Source organism: Paroedura picta, chromosome 3 (genome assembly GCF_049243985.1).
Source record: "Paroedura picta isolate Pp20150507F chromosome 3, Ppicta_v3.0, whole genome shotgun sequence".
Lineage (NCBI taxonomy): Eukaryota > Metazoa > Chordata > Lepidosauria > Squamata > Gekkonidae > Paroedura > Paroedura picta.
Window position 1 is genome coordinate 95,885,735 of NC_135371.1, and position 15,742 is coordinate 95,901,476.

Below are 15,742 nucleotides of genomic sequence, written 5' to 3' on the forward strand. Positions count from 1 at the left end.
ATCATATGGCTATTCCTTCTTATGGGTCCCACAACCCCAAGAATTAATTTGTCCTGGTCACAAACAGCTTCTTGAAGGAAGAGAAAGTGGGAAAGATCTGAGATAGTTGAGCAAAGATCCCCAGTTTTTGTGCCAAGATTACACCACTCCTTGCTCCGAGTTAAGACTGGGGATAGAGGAAGCGAAGATTAAAAAGGAACACCAGAAAGAAAAGGAACCTTTTTAGTATGTATCTGTTAAACAAAACCTGTCAATAAGGTTGTAAAAAGTCTCAGTTTTAAATAAAATATTCTGTCCACAGCAACAAGTTAGAATGCTATTTTATTTGGGAAGTACCTACAAAGCATGGAAAATAATTATGTGAATTAATCCACACTGGTACTGTTCACAAGTCTTTTTTATATTTAGGAATACAGAAGTGCTATCATTCCAGATTCAATAGCAAGATATGAATTCAAATTTTTCACAAACGGATACACTTGCTTTTAAGAACCATGGAAATCATACAATCCATACGTATGAGAGAGAGAGAGAGAGAGAGAGAGAGAGAGAGAGAGAGAGAGAGAGAGAGAGAGAGAGAGAGAGAGAGAGAGAGAGAGAGAGAACACCACTTCTAGAGGAATTGTTTTTATGCTTTCCATGGTACTTTTACCCAGGTGAAGCTTAACTTAAACCTGAGAAGTGCACATCTGTAACAGTTTGCACTGTTAAAATTACTGAGCAAGGGATAGGTGGGTGGAGATTGGGTGGAGCCTGTCCGCACTTTGGGACCTCCCCAAACAGCCTGGCCTGGGGCAATCTGGCAAGATTGCAGCCAGTTTGCCCCTGGCCACTGACAGGAAAGCAGGTAACTGGGACTACCAGGTGAGAAGTGCAAGGGGCCTGCCTGCCACGGTGTGTGGAAGCGTCAGGGCTTCGGCAGGCCACAGCAGTCCTTTGATGGCTGGAGAGGGCAGGGGGGGTGTCTGGTGTGGCTTCCCGAGGCTTCAGGAGGCTGTGCTAGACTTTCACTTTGTGGCCGAGTGTGGGGAGGGAGGGCACACAGGGTGAGTTCCCGCTGCTACTCTACCCAGCCCCGCCAAGCCCTAGCAAGGCTCGGATGAGCCACACCAGGGCTTGGTGGGGCCCCAGGGGGTGCTGGAGGGAGGGCTGGCGGGGGAGAGCCCAGGAGTTTCCACCCACCCTCCCCACATCTCTACCCCCATTGCATTTACCCATGAAATGGTCTTTATGTCTAGTATTACTATAATAGGCTGAATGTAAGTCATGACAGCTTACCATATTACCAACAGTGGTGTGCATTCAGGTCTACCCTAAAAAACTATAAACCAGAAAAACCTTATCAGTATTTTCCAGGTATATTTCAGCATCCCAGCTGTATCCAGGAATTTTTGGGAGATCAAGGGAAAAAATTCCCCCTCCCCCTAAACCGTGGATATATTCAATACTTAGGGCATTTCTGCACATCGAAAAAAATAGTGTTACACCAGCGTATTGCACCTCCAGCCATTCCTCACCTTCTTGTTATCTTGCTTTCGTCTTCTGTCTTTTTGTGCTTCTTACACTCCACATTGCCTGCTGGACGTGGCAGAAGAGAGCAACGCGCTTTACACGCGAATCTCTTCCGCCTGTCAATCAAGCCAGGCAACCTATTCCCTTTCTCAGTGTTTCAAAGGGCCGGCGATGCCCACTAACTTTTTTTAATTCAATACTTCTCCATTGAACTGTCTATACATCTAATCATAGATGTGTAGTGCTTTTTGAATGCAACCCCTTGTGGAATCACAAGTCTTGATACTAAAAAATAATAATCTTGTTCCTGATTTGGGGGGAACGACTTTAGAGAAGCATCCTTTGTGTCACAACTTTGAGGAAAAATTATTTTTGGCTTTGCCTGGATGCTTGTATGCCTATTCGTTGCTCCAGGCAGTTTGCTTTTCAAAAAAATAAATCCTGTCCCTAGGAGAAGGAAGAGGGAGGCAGGTGAAAGGGCAGGACATTGGAGGCAGAGATAGCACTTCTTCGCCTCCATACATTTCTTTGGCATGTAGTGTGCTGGTTGTCTGCCGGGAGAAAGCGCCTTTTAGATTGGGGAATCTACTTTATGCAATTTCCCAAATAGCACTTTAAAATGGAGGATGTAGTGAACAGTTTGCTGCCTGGATGCTGGACGTTGGTGACATTACCCGGAGCAGCCAGAATATAACGACTACCTAAGGTATGCATTTCACTACATTTAATGGGTGCAGAATGGCCCTCACTGGCAAACCCAGAACAACAGGTGTGGTGCTAGAGCAGATTACTCCACCACTCATCTGTTTTGGGGCTGTTTATTGCAGTCTCATTAAACAGGAAGGGTTTTTTTTTTAAGGGACTGCAAAAGGCAGCCCGCAAAACAGCTAAAGCACTCTCCCCACCAGGTCAGTGGGGGGTCTTTTGGGCTATTGCAATGAACTGCCTAAGAGGGCTCCAGTCGAGCCTGTGGGAAGAGTTCTTCCTGCAGCATCAGTTGCTTTGTGGGCTCTATTGTGGACTCCATAGGACAGTCTGCAGGGAGTCTTCCTACAGAATCAGCTGCTTTGCAAGTTCTTATGGGAAGTCCAGTTTAAAGGAAGCTCCAGCTGAGACACCTCTCAGCATGTTTTTTGTGGATTTGCTACTGCTTTTATACTTCTGTGTTTCTCAGTTTGGATCTATTGGACCAAAAAAAAAATTCAGGATTCCCAAAAAATCCTGAGTCCTAATACTTTTCCAATGTTGTGATCCAATTTTTTCCCAGGAATTCCAATATTTTTGCAGGCCCAATGGAAATGAACAAAAAAAACAACAAAACAAAACAAAAAACAACTACACACCCATGTCCAGTGCAGCTTTTGTTCTCTTTTAAGAGTATTCACATAACCTCTCAAATAACCCTTTTAAAATAAAGGCATCTTCTGCTCAGCACTGCCATCTATGCGAGCCAATTTAACATTCATTAATTTGTAAAATTATTATGAGAAGAAGATGCAAGCAAGCACACAGGAAAAAAAAAAGAATGACTTCCCTTCACTGAGGCTTTCAATGTTCGACCAGGTCTAATGCTAGAAACCATAAAAAGGGAAGTTGCTCCTGTTATACTACATAGTCTCTATATTTGTTCCACATTTAAACTGAAACAAATACTTTACTGTAATCATTTATTCTGAAATAAGATACGAACTTCACTCATGATGGATGGTATGAACACACCTTGAATACCTCTCTGAACTGTTTCTAGCAATTTTACTAGCTTTCATATGAAAACACCATACTTTAAAAACCGTAAATACTGTTTACATTTGTTTAACTGTTGTCTGGAATGGTTTTATAAATCTTTAGGGTCAAAGCATCAAAACCTTCAAGTATCATAACTGGCTTATCACATGGAACCTGTGTATGAGATTTACAATTGTCAAATACTAGCAGAGTCTTTCTGGGAAACATGGGAACCAAGGTGCTCCAAGTAGAGATCTGACAACCTGAGCAGTTATTAGATTTTTTTTTAATGTTCATTATATGCTGTGCATTTGTTGTAAACCATTTTGGCCTCATTCTTGGGCAAAGGAGGGGCACAATTATTATTTCAAATACATACATTTTCATCACTATCCCTCAATTTACTATGAAGGCATTGGACAAATTACTCTCAGCCTGACTCTTCTATTGTAATTGTGACCTACTTTACAGGATCTTAGTGAGACACCATAAATTATCAATACTAAAATATCACTTATTTAACAGTGAAGGAATACTGCAAGGGCCTCCTCTTCATCAGATAACAAAGGACGCATGAATGTTGAATTTTAATTGCAGAATCATTTACTAGATGCAGTCCATAAGATCAATTTTGTATTCTAGGTAACCTTTGTAGTACTCAGCATTGTAATCTTGAAGATTAAAGGGGAAAGTGGAGTCACTAAGTGTGATTCTGACTGACAAGCTGGATTCCCACCCTGGACACCGGGTTCAGCCACCGTCAGGGCGTCACTCTTGTTAACCAGTATCACCCATGCCATCCAGATTTAGCTTCAGCAAGCTCTCCCCTTAATCACCTGACCAATGAATCCAATCACTGGCCCAGTAGCTTTGGGGATCTTATAAAATAATATAAAACCAAGTGTCATCAATTTACTGACAACAACGTTATTTCAGAGCTTCAGATTACATAAAGTATTAGACACAAGAGCCAATACAGAATAGTGCAGAGTCTCCTGAAAAGTCTCAATAGATTTAGCCCTTCCCACAGAACCTGGCCAGAAAGAGTGTGAGAAACCAGTGCAAGCAAGCTGAGCCAATCCAAGGTTAGCAATGAACTGTGAACATAAATCAGATTAATCCCAGTACAGAAAATCAACACAATTCACAATCAATGAGCATCAACATCCTGCAGTTTCAAATACAGACCAGGGAGATGAGAGTTTAACACATGACTAATTTACATATTGGAATATTGGAAGAGATACCGGAATTCCATGCACGGAAATTAGCCCTCAAGCTCATCCATGGACTCAATTTGAACTGGGGTCATAAGGAATAGGGGATCTTTCTTTCTTCCCCTGCATGCCTTTTTTTTCTTTTGTTTTCTTTTTCTTTGCAACACGAACTGTCCCTAGGGAGCCTCTTCATTCCATAGGAGAAACCGATGTGTAGCCATCAGTAAAATCAAGTTCCTTGCTCCCCAGAGCAAATAGTGGCTCCCCAGGACCATTTCAGGTCAGGAAAACAGTATGGGCAGGAGGAGGCACAAGTCCTTTCCCCGAACAGTCCAGATCAAAACCAGGTCCATATACATATCAGGAATTAAGTTCCAAGCATGGAACTCCCAGACCACATCTGTTGATCAGCCACGTGAGGGACACTAAGACATTATACAAATGATTTAGCCCATTAATGGGTAATCAATATAGATATATAATTAAAACCAGTGTTGATAGTCCAATGGTTAACATACTAACATGGCCACATAACTTGGGTTCTTTCCATCTCTAGTCTAAATATTCCATAGCAATATTTCTGTTAAATCTACAAGAAAAATTACAGTAGAAGAAAAAAACAAGCTCCAAAACATTCCTTCCAAATTCTGGTCTGACACAAACATTACCAAGTATCTCAAGGTAGAAATCTTTCCTGATAGTGGAGTCCATCTTTTCATTAGCTCTAGCACAAATTCATGCCCACTCACCAGAGAGCGTGATCTAGCAGATGAATTAGCTTCTCCAATAGCAGATTTTAGTAGCCTACAAAGATTCAAGTTCTACAAAGTACTGAGGAAATTTTGCACCAGCAAAGAAATATCTTAAATATGCCTTCACTTTAAGTTACAAGAACAACACAATAAAATCAGAGTCCAGTAGCACCTTTAAGACCAACCAAAATTTATTCAGGGCTTGAGCTTTTGAGTACAAGCACTCTTCGTCAGTTAGGTTTTGTCTTCTGCACTAAATTGTACAGAGGAGTAAGCCAGATTCCCTGATATCATGTGGGTCTTCACTAAGAAAAAGGAAAGAGGATACATTTTGGGCAAAGAGGAAATATAACTAAACTACAAAAGCTTAAAATGTCTCTGAGTTCAATACACTGTCTGATAAAGCTAGTCTAAATAAGTAAAATATCTGCAGGACAGAATACAACTCCATGATAAGACACAGACTTTCTATGGATAATATATCATAGCTAATCTCCAATATCTCTGCCAAGATTGTGTATAGAATTCTACATATCTTGATTCACAAGCCTGGTATATTCATCCTTTTCTGGCCAGATATACAACCTTCTTAAAATAATCAAGTTCAAGAACAACCGGTTCATCCTGTTTTCAGCAGTAGCTGGCTAAGCAGTAACAACTGTCTAGTCCTAGTGGCAATCATGAAGGCACTCCACCCATCCAAAGCAAAAAACACAACTGTCCAAATTAGTGTAAAATATGCCAAAGGTCTTGAATTTTTTAAAATGGCTAAGCCTACCTAAAGCATTGGGCAACTGCATGTGACAAAAGTGCATAGAAGGCATATGTACAAGGATATGCTAGATTTAGGTATAATAGAACAGGTGCCAATGAGAAAAAGCAGGGCTCTCCTTGCAGCAGAAAAACTCATCCTGGATAGACAGTCATCCATTTAAAGATGTCAGGTAAGAGGGCTGGGAATGACTCCAGATTGAGACCTGGAATGAAGCTGCCAGTACGCATAGCACTGTAACAGATGAGCTAATCTGTAACCCTTATAATAAAAACGGCAGGGGGTGGAAGGAGGTCTTTGGCCTCACCGCCTAACCACCAATCAGGTGGGCGCTGTCCAGGATGCCCCACTCCTAATTGCCTGTCCATCCAATAAATGGCCAATTGGCAAAGAGGTCCTGCCTCTGGTGATTGCCTCCCCCTCCACTTGGAAGAAGTGCCAGCCCGGTAAGCAGGAGCTGAGATGGAGTGGAGGGCCTGGGACAGCGTGCCAGTGGGGCTGGGGGGGGGGAGCAGAGAGGGAGCCCCTGCCAGCGCTTGCCCCCGCCCATAGCATCACTGGCTATGACTTTGCCAGGCCTCGATGACGTGGCAGGGGCAGGACTGGAATGTCCGCCAGTGCCTTCCCCACCCCCAAAAGAACTGCAGGGCCCTCGATGTGCCTTTTCGAGCTGGGGGATCCAAAAAACGAACTACCCACTGAAGACTCCCCCCCCCAAACGCCCACCGCTGCCTGCGTGGCCTTTTGGGGGCAGGGGGCCTGCAAATGTGCTGGATGCCACCGACTCCCCCCCACCCCCAAAAGCCCCACCGCAGCATACTCAACTGTCAGTGGGCCATTAGTAGGCAGCACTGTGGAGGAATTAACCCTTATAATAAAAACGGCAGGGGGTGGAAGGTCTTTGGCCTCACCACCTTATTATTATTATTATTATTATTATTATTATTATTATTATTATTATTATTATTATTATTATTATTATTATTATTATTATATTTATTTCCCGCCTCTCCCGACAGGCTCGGGAATGAACTGCCCACCACTAACTCCCCCACCCCCAACAGCCTACCACTGCCTGTGCAACCCTCGCTGGGCCTTTTGAGGGTGGCGGGGCGTAAAATGCACTGCCCACCAGCGGCTCCCCCCCCGGCCCTCCAAAACTCCACCACAGCCTGCGCAGCCCTCATCGGGCCTTTGGGGTGCAGCGGGGGAGAACAGCTGCTCGCCACCAACTCTCCCCCCAAAAAATCCCACCTCAGCAAACCTTTTGGGGGCAGGGGGACTGGATGCCCACCAGTGTCTCTCCCCACAGGCCCACCAACACCTCTCCAAGCCTTGCCTGGCCTGCCCAGCCCTGGAGTGGTGGTGGTGGCCTAGCGCCTGTTGTATTGCTACATACAACAGGCTATGCCCCTGGTTCAGTATTAAAGCTGCTCTGCATACAGCTTTATTCACATTAAAGTTTCTGCACACTACACAGAAAGCAAGAATTATACTTCTTTTTAAAAAATTGTCCATACTGAATGCAAACTTTACTCAGCATGTATCTGAAGCTACAAGTTCAAAGTGTCTGCACAGATCATTATAGCTCTCAACACTAACAGTTTTGTAGGACGCTCACTGTTCTTCACACTGGCAATTTGAGATGGTACTCTGAATGGCATTTAGTTGTCATTCACAATAAGCAGTCCTTTCACTCATTACCACATAAAGCTATTTAATAACAGATTCTTGACAGGAACCACATTACAATTACTGAACTGAAACCTCAATAATGGAAAATAGACACTGTAAAAAGACTACAGCCAGCAGATAACTGAAAATGTGCATGAAGTTACACTTCAGAGTATAATCTTATAATTTCTACTCCAGTTTTGTATAAACTTGAGTTCTGGTAAATGGCAGAGTAATATGCTGCTAAACTATGCAACTATTAATTTATAGTAGCTACTCTATGATCTTTAAGAACTGCAGTTCAACATAGTTGGAACCAGTCATGACCAAATAAATCAGTATTTCTAGATTTAAGCTACCTTGATACCATTGTCTTTGATGTAGTCACCTAGCTTAAACCCAACTGTTCCAGTTGATTTGTGAGCCTCACCCAAAACAGCCACTGAAGATGGTTAAAAACACAGTAATGGAAGGAGGAGACTGAAATATGCGTGGTCCCTTGAACCACCTATCCTTCAATTGAACAAATCACACACTTTGAATCATAATTCTAGGAAAATCATGCTGAATCATTTAGCACTTAAGAACTACCGTTTATATCTTTAACCAGTGTTTGTAGTTGAGGTGGCAAATGAAATTCTGAGAAGACAAGGATAGTGGTGGAAGATCCTTGAGCCTTCAAGAGTTAAATATAACAATTGATGGGGTAATTTACTCTATAGCAGAGATTCCCAACCAGGGGCCCTGAACCTCTAGGGCAGTGGTCCCCAACCTTTTTATCACCGGGGACCACTCAACACCGGGGACCACTCAACGCCTTTTACTGAGGCCCGGTGGGGGGGGGGTAGTTTACTCCTCTACTCTCAACCACTGCCCTAGCGCTCTCTGATCGCTATGGTAATGTTTAAACATCCCTTCAAAATAAGATACAGACACACCACAACAATGAAGTGTGTTGTAAAGGGCTGGGGGGATGAAGTAAAGGGCCGGGGGGGGGGGTGAGAAGGCATCCTTCGGGGCCCACCTCCAATTAGTCGAAGGCCCACATGTGGTCCGCAGCCCACAGGTTGGGGATCGCTACCCTAGGGGACTGTGGGAATTCTGGAGGGGTCCACTGCCTTTCCCCTCTTGTATTAATGAACTTGGCCACAAGCTAGGGACATTGCTGCTTCCACTGCTCCCCTTCCCCCTCCAAGTATGAGAGAGTCCCTCATGGCTTCTGTGCCTGGGAGGAGATGGAGCCTTCACATCTACTCTCGCCTTCAACCCCCTCCTGTCTCTCCCCCATTCAGTCCTCTTGAGCCTGCCAGTTCACATGGGTGGTGATTTAACTTTTGGTGACATGCCACTTCCAGAGGGTGTAGCAGGGAGGCATGGCCAGCTGACATCACTTCTGGGGTTCCTTGAAGCTTGAAAAATCATTTCAGGGGTCCATTTATGGTCAAAAGGCTGGAAAAGATTGCTCTATAGACACAGACTCATAGCCTTGGCAACATTCTGGAACAGCTTTGTTTTGATAAAAAGCTTGCTGTGGTATGTAGCATGGCTGTCAATTATATCTCCTGTGAGGGCTGTAACTCTTTAGGGAGGTAGAGATCTTGCCACCCTGATCCATGCTTCTATAGCTTTCAAGCTAGAAGACTGTTAATGCACTTTATCTGAACTATCCTTGGCGAATAACTTAGAGGTAGATGCAAAACACTGAAGACCGTTTTCTGTTAAAATATCATGAGAGCACATGCAAGACTTTGCTTTGTCAACCACACTATTTAGCTCTGTGCTGTATTTAACCTATAGTACGTAGTTAAGATCCATATAACCTGAAATGCTCCTTCTATCAACTTTGCTACTATCTTCATTCATCAACTCAGACATGGTTTCAGCCACCACTCATGCCTCTCATGCCTTCCATATAATCAGCTCCTAGGAGCAGGACCTTTACAGTCACACACCCAAGGTTGTGAAATTACCTCTCTATAATTGTTCTGCTTTACTTGCATTCTAGACAGGCTATAAAATCTTCCTGTTTTGTTGGGTTTCCTTAGACTAACTTTTCTGACTACCAAATATATTTTCAAGTCATTTTATTGGTTATATATTACATTTCCTTTCCCTGTTATAAGCTACTTGAACACATGCCAAAACAATGGCATATAAAGACTTTAATCAATCATGTGTTCAAAATGGGAAAAAAATACAGCATAATTCACCTTACTGATCCAAAAGTGTTACGTCTGTATAAAAATGTCTTCCTCTCAACCAACTCTACTGGCACTGAAGCAAATCTGGGTCAGTCACAGCTTATTCCTATGTAAAGAATACTGGGCAACAGAAAACCTGCTCCTCAATTAATGCAGACCCAATCATAACATCTTAGTGTAATTTTTTCCCCAGATGCAATAAAGCAATATCTCTCTATATATATGTTTCTACAACAACATGTGAACTATACTTGCAGCAATTCCACCAATCACACAGCTTGGGGAAAAGGCGATCATTGCCCACATCATGTGCTTGCACTCAAGGACAGCTGAGGCATCTCATGCATACAGACGTATGGCATAAACCAGTTCTCAGTTCTACAACTAGATGAACATGAATATTCAAATTAATCTTCTTCACTATACTTGGAGTACACTTCAAATTAGAACTTCGTATCAGGGTACAGGGGAGATTATTGCACCTATTTACCAAATCACCATTAAATCCCAAATCATGGCCAGGGAATCTTAAGCACAGTCTATCATAAAAGATCTGAAATAATAAATTGCCAGCTGGGAGGAAATGTATTTATATGTATTATAAGAGTTACAGGATTCAACCCCATATGGTAGGCAACTTACTTCACCATCTCCCAGAATTCCCTTCTTACAAGGCACACGCCTATACAAATGAACTCCAAACGAAGTGTATTACTGACTAGGCCTCCCTATAGTTTATTTTCTTATCAATCCAAACAGCTGCTTTAATTACATTCAAAGATACAGTACACAAGAGAGATTATAGTTGAAGTTCCAAAGCACTTTGATTAGTTCCAACTAACATCGAGGCAACAAAAGGGAGGTGATTTCATTATGAGCAACTAATAGGTGCATTTGTCCCAAGCCATTTCACGGGCACTTCTAGGAGCAAAAGGAGGTGCCTACTTTTGTTCTTAGTTAAACACAGGTATACAGATAAAGACAAATAGTGTATGAAATGCTCCTACAGTGTGTGTCTGTAAAAGGTGGGTTAGGGCATAATAAAACAAATGACAGGAATTCCCACTGAAAACAATGGGAGAGGCCTGAAAGGACAATGGATACAGTGGGAGCCAGAAATACCCATGGACTTGCATGGGCTTCGTTGAAATACATTACAGCACACAAAAGCTGCCATGGAAATGCTGAAGGGATTTTAAGAAACCTGGCATAGCTCTGGCATGACAATCTTTAGAGTATAATTACAATCCCAGACTGCTCTGGGCCGAGAAAAAGTCCCCAGAGTGGAACGCCAATCCTTAGATGCAGAATAAAAGCATTCTAGGATGGGAAATGACAGCCCCCCCAGAGCAGAATGACAGTCCCTGGACCCAAATAAACTGCACTGGGCCTGAAATGAAAGCCCCTAGAGTTGAAGGAGGGCACCTGCGAGTAGCATTAGTATTGTGGGATTAGGATGACAACCCCCACAGGGGAATGACAGTCTCTGGGACCAGATAAACTGCACGGGGACTGGAATAACAGCCCCTAAGAGTAGCACAAGTGTTCTTGACAGTGTTCTTCCGCTACACCCAGGGTCTGTCATTTCACTCTGCGGCCTGTCAACGCAGGCCCAGAACACTTCTGCTACTTCCAGAGATTGCCATTCCACTCTGGAGGCTGTCATTTCAGCGCCAGCATGGTCTACCTTGAGCCAGAAAGTGTAATTCCACTCCAGGCCCATCTTTCCAGTCCCAGGGCAGGTTTCCCTAAACCCATCCCACATTTTTGTTGCAACTTTTGTTTACTAAAATATATTCCAACGAAGTCCACGCCAGTCAATTGTCATTCCCGGCTCCCATTCAGGCATCTCTCTTTGTTCCCAATAGGCATGTGGGCGGGGGGGTGTCATTTGTTTTAGTGCCCTCCCGTTGTCTTCTGAAGAACATCTCAAGAGAGAAAGGGGACAGCAAGCCAAGAGAGAGCCTGCGTCGAAGAAGAGAAGCGCCTCGGAGTTTTGGAAAAGACATGAAAGGAGGATTGTAGGCGGCAGCCAAGGGGAAGAAAGGAAGTGGATGCCAAACGAAACAGGGAGAACCGAAAGGGAGCAGGAAAACGCCTCCGCCTTCCCCGATGCGGATAATAAAGGCCGCCCGGCCGCGATGGGGAGGGAATGACGTTTCATCCTCCTCCGGCCAAGAAAAGGGCTCCGGCGGCCCCTCTTCGGGAAGCGGGCCTGCGCTCGCCCCGCCCCAGCCCCACCGCAGCCGCCCCGCACTCACCTCCGCTGGATGCCCCGCTACACCCCGACCATTTCCCGGGGCCGCGGCCGGCCGGCCGGGCGGGCAGGCGGGCGGGCAGGCAGGCAGGCGGGCGGAGGGCCGCGAAGGCCCTGCGGGCGGCCGTGGGCAAGGGGAGGGGCCGGGCAGGCCACGGCCGATCACCGCCAAAGGGCCCGGGCGGAGGCGGCGGATCTCCGGCTCCGCCGGGATTCCATGTCCGGCGGTCGCTGCGCTCGGGCCGAGAAGGGTGGGCGGCAATGTCAGGCCGCTGCCTCCCTTCTCGCTCTCGCTCGCTCTCGCTCCCTCCCTCCCCGGAGTCGGATTACCCAGAAGCCCCCGCGCCAAACAGCCCCGCCGCCCGGCTCCTGCGGCTGGGAGGAGGGGCCTCGGGCCCCGCCACGTGACCCCCCTCCAGTCGGACGAGTCGAGGGCGATCTCCCGCCCAGAGAGGAAGCGGCGCCCGGGCTGCGTGAATGACGTCACCCCGATGAGGCGTAACCGGGCCAGTGGAAGGCGCGTCGCTGCTCTCCCGCGCCCCCTAGAGGGGAGAAGCGAAATGACGGCGCCTACCGTGGCCCAAATTAAACCCCAGGGCTCTCTTGAGGGGAAGAGCTGCGCACTAGAGCTCTCGTCCCGTTCGGGCACGCCAGGCGGGCAAATCATGCACTGGGAGACTGAAGGAAGCAGAAGAGGTAGTCGGAGAATAAGATGGATAGAGTCAAAGACACAAGTGGATTCACCTTAGAAAAAAAATTAAGACTGCAGAAAGAGCTGGATGGCCGGCCTCTGTTCGGAAAGTGATCATGAGTTTATAAGAAGATCGTAGTCTGAGGAAGAGTGCTTGCACTCGAAAGCTCACGCCCTGAATCAATCTTCGTTGGTCTTCAAGGGGCGCCTGGACTCTGATTTTATTGTGCTGCTTCAACAGGGCTACCCATTTGAATCTTGACGGAACCTAACAACAGTGGGCTATAGAGTGAGCTTTGACTGTGTTTCCCAGTTTGTTTTATGTCATCTGGACCCCCAGAAACTGCGGAAGCTTGCACAATGTTCGGGCTAGAAGCGTACGTGCGTGCGTTAAGTTTTATCGAGTTGCTTCTGGTTTATGAAGATCTTATGAATCCCCTATCTTTAACAGCCTTGCTTTGATCTTTCAGAACTGAGGGCGGTACCTTGTAGGCTTTCTGGAGGCATCATTCTGCACTTTGCCACAATTGGAAACACTATGGATTCCGGACCTGGTGTCACGGGGCTCCTATCTTCTTCCACGAAAGGGCCATTATACATAACCCTATAGTATCTTCAGTCTTGAAATGATTACCTATAAAACACAGTAATTTAACTTCACCTTAGTGAGAGAGTGAGCTGCCAAATATGTTACATGAGGTGTGGCTGCATATCAGAAACCAGTGTGAGGATTTAAAAGAATGATTACTTCATATTTATAACAAAAGTTATGGAAAATGTGCAAGAGTAGCTAAACTGTTTTCTAAATGCTGCAAGCAATTTTTTTAAAGGCTGCAATGCCATATGATTAGGAGTAACTGCAGTTAAACATATCAAAGTTTTGGATTTTGCAATGCCAAACTACAAATCTGTATGTCTTCAGCAGATCATAGAATAAATCATTGTTAGGACACATTTTCCAAGTTCATTTTAAAAGTAGGTCATAGTTTTAATTCTATTTGAACTGTATATTAAAGATCTGTATTTGTAATTACACCTTTAACCTCACAAGAGTTAGTAGCACAGGAAGCAAGTGGTGGAAAGACAAACCAAAAAGTTAAGGGCTCTTCTCTCCCTTTACTATCATCTAATTTGGTGGTTTTTCTCCCTTTCAAGGATCGCAAGCCCCCTTGACAGGAAGGCCTGGAGGATCATTGTCCATGGGGTCGCGATGGGTCAGACACGACTTCACATCTAACAACAATTTGGTGGTTTAAGGCTACCTACCCTTATCCTACCTACCCTTACCTACCCATCAGATATGCAGATGATACCACTCTAATGGCAGAAAGTGAAGAGGAACTAAAGAGCCTGTTGATGCGGGTGAAGGAGGAGAGTGCAAAAGTTGGCTTGAAACTCAACATCAAGAAAACAAAGATCATGGCATCCGGCCCTCTCAATTCCTGGCAAATAGAAGGGGAAGAAATGGAGATAGTGACAGATTTTATTTTCCTGGGCTCCAAGATCACTGCAGATGGGGACTGCAGCAAAGAAATTAAAAGACGCTTGCTCCTAGGGAGGAAAGCTATGGCAAATCTAGACAGCATCCTAAAAAGCAGAGATATCACCCTGCCAACAAAAGTGCGTTTAGTCAAGGCTATGGTCTTCCCAGTTGCAATGTATGGCTGCGAAAGTTGGACCATAAGGAAGGCCGAGCGTCAAAGAATTGAGGCTTTTGAACTCTGGTGCTGGAGAAGACTCTTGCGAGTCCCTTGGACTGCAAGGCGAACAAACCGGTCAGTCCTCGAGGAGATCAGCCCTGACTGCTCTTTAGAAGGCCAGATCCTGAAGATGAAACTCAAATATTTTGGCCACCTCATGAGAAGGAAGGACTCCCTGGAGAAGAGCCTAATGCTGGGAGAGATCGAGGGCAAAAGAAGAAGGGGACGACAGAGAATGAGGTGGATGGATGGAGTCACTGAAGCAGTAGGTGCAAACTTAAATGGACTCCGGGGAATGGTAGAGGACAGGAAGGCCTGGAGGATCTTTGTCCATGGGGTCGCGATGGGTCGGACACGACTTCGCACATAACATAACAACAACCCTTATCCTCAGCAAAGATAGGGATATCACTTACCTTACAGGGCTGTTACCAGGATCACACCAGTGAGCTTATGTAGAATTATTTTAATACATTTGCTATATAAATACTGAAAATTATGGCATAATTTTTGCATGCATTTCTTTAATGATATTGTTGGTAATTTACATATAAGTCTTAGTGTCTTCCAGTGCTACACAATTACAGGTTATGGCTGGCCAATAGTTAGATAAAATGGTTTTGCAGAGTGCTAAAATAAAAAGTGCATATTTCATAATATCCATGCATTAAAATTTCTTAGAATGTATGAAAAGAGGATTAACTTTTCCAAGCACTCACTAATCTTTTTCTCTGGTACTTCTTGCTATAGTAAGCGTGAATTAGTCAGCTCCTGGGAGTTCTAAAGCAGTTCTTGTTCTTAAATTACTTCTGAAACAGAAAACAACTTAAAACCCTCAAACAACAATGGTGTAATTCCTGGCAAAGTCCAATCACTGTGATTGTGACAGACTCCCCAATGAAATATCCTTATATCCATCCATCCACCCATTGTTCCTCTTAATATTTGTGAAACAGCCCTGGGGGAGGAGAGTGTCCTGGCTGTCTGAGTTGGAATAGGGCCAATCAGGGTGCAGCCAGCTTTGATTCAGTACCAAAGTTGGCCGCACCCTGATTGGCCCTGCACCTACAGCTCCCGCCCTCCCTCCCTGGACGCTAGCCACTTTGCTGATTACCTGCTATGGCTCCTGCTGCTAGGGAGAGACAGAGAGAACTGCCCAAAGCCCTCATTCCCTGCTACAAACAGCCCTGATTACCTCCTATGGCTCCTGCTGTGATGGAGAGAGAGAGAAAGAGAGAGAG

General features: G+C 44.9%; 1 protein-coding gene across 3 annotated transcripts in view; it reads right to left on the minus strand.

Annotated features, from left to right (window-relative positions):
* AFF4 (ALF transcription elongation factor 4) overlaps positions 1–12,430 on the minus strand; it is an 80,336-nt gene extending 67,906 nt beyond the window's left edge. For all 3 annotated transcript variants that reach the window (XM_077326924.1, XM_077326923.1, XM_077326922.1), the window contains exon 1: positions 12,115–12,430. The gene's annotated coding sequence lies outside the window, so the exon portion shown is untranslated. The remainder of the gene's footprint in view (positions 1–12,114) is intronic.
* Positions 12,431–15,742: the final 3,312 nt, after the last annotated feature.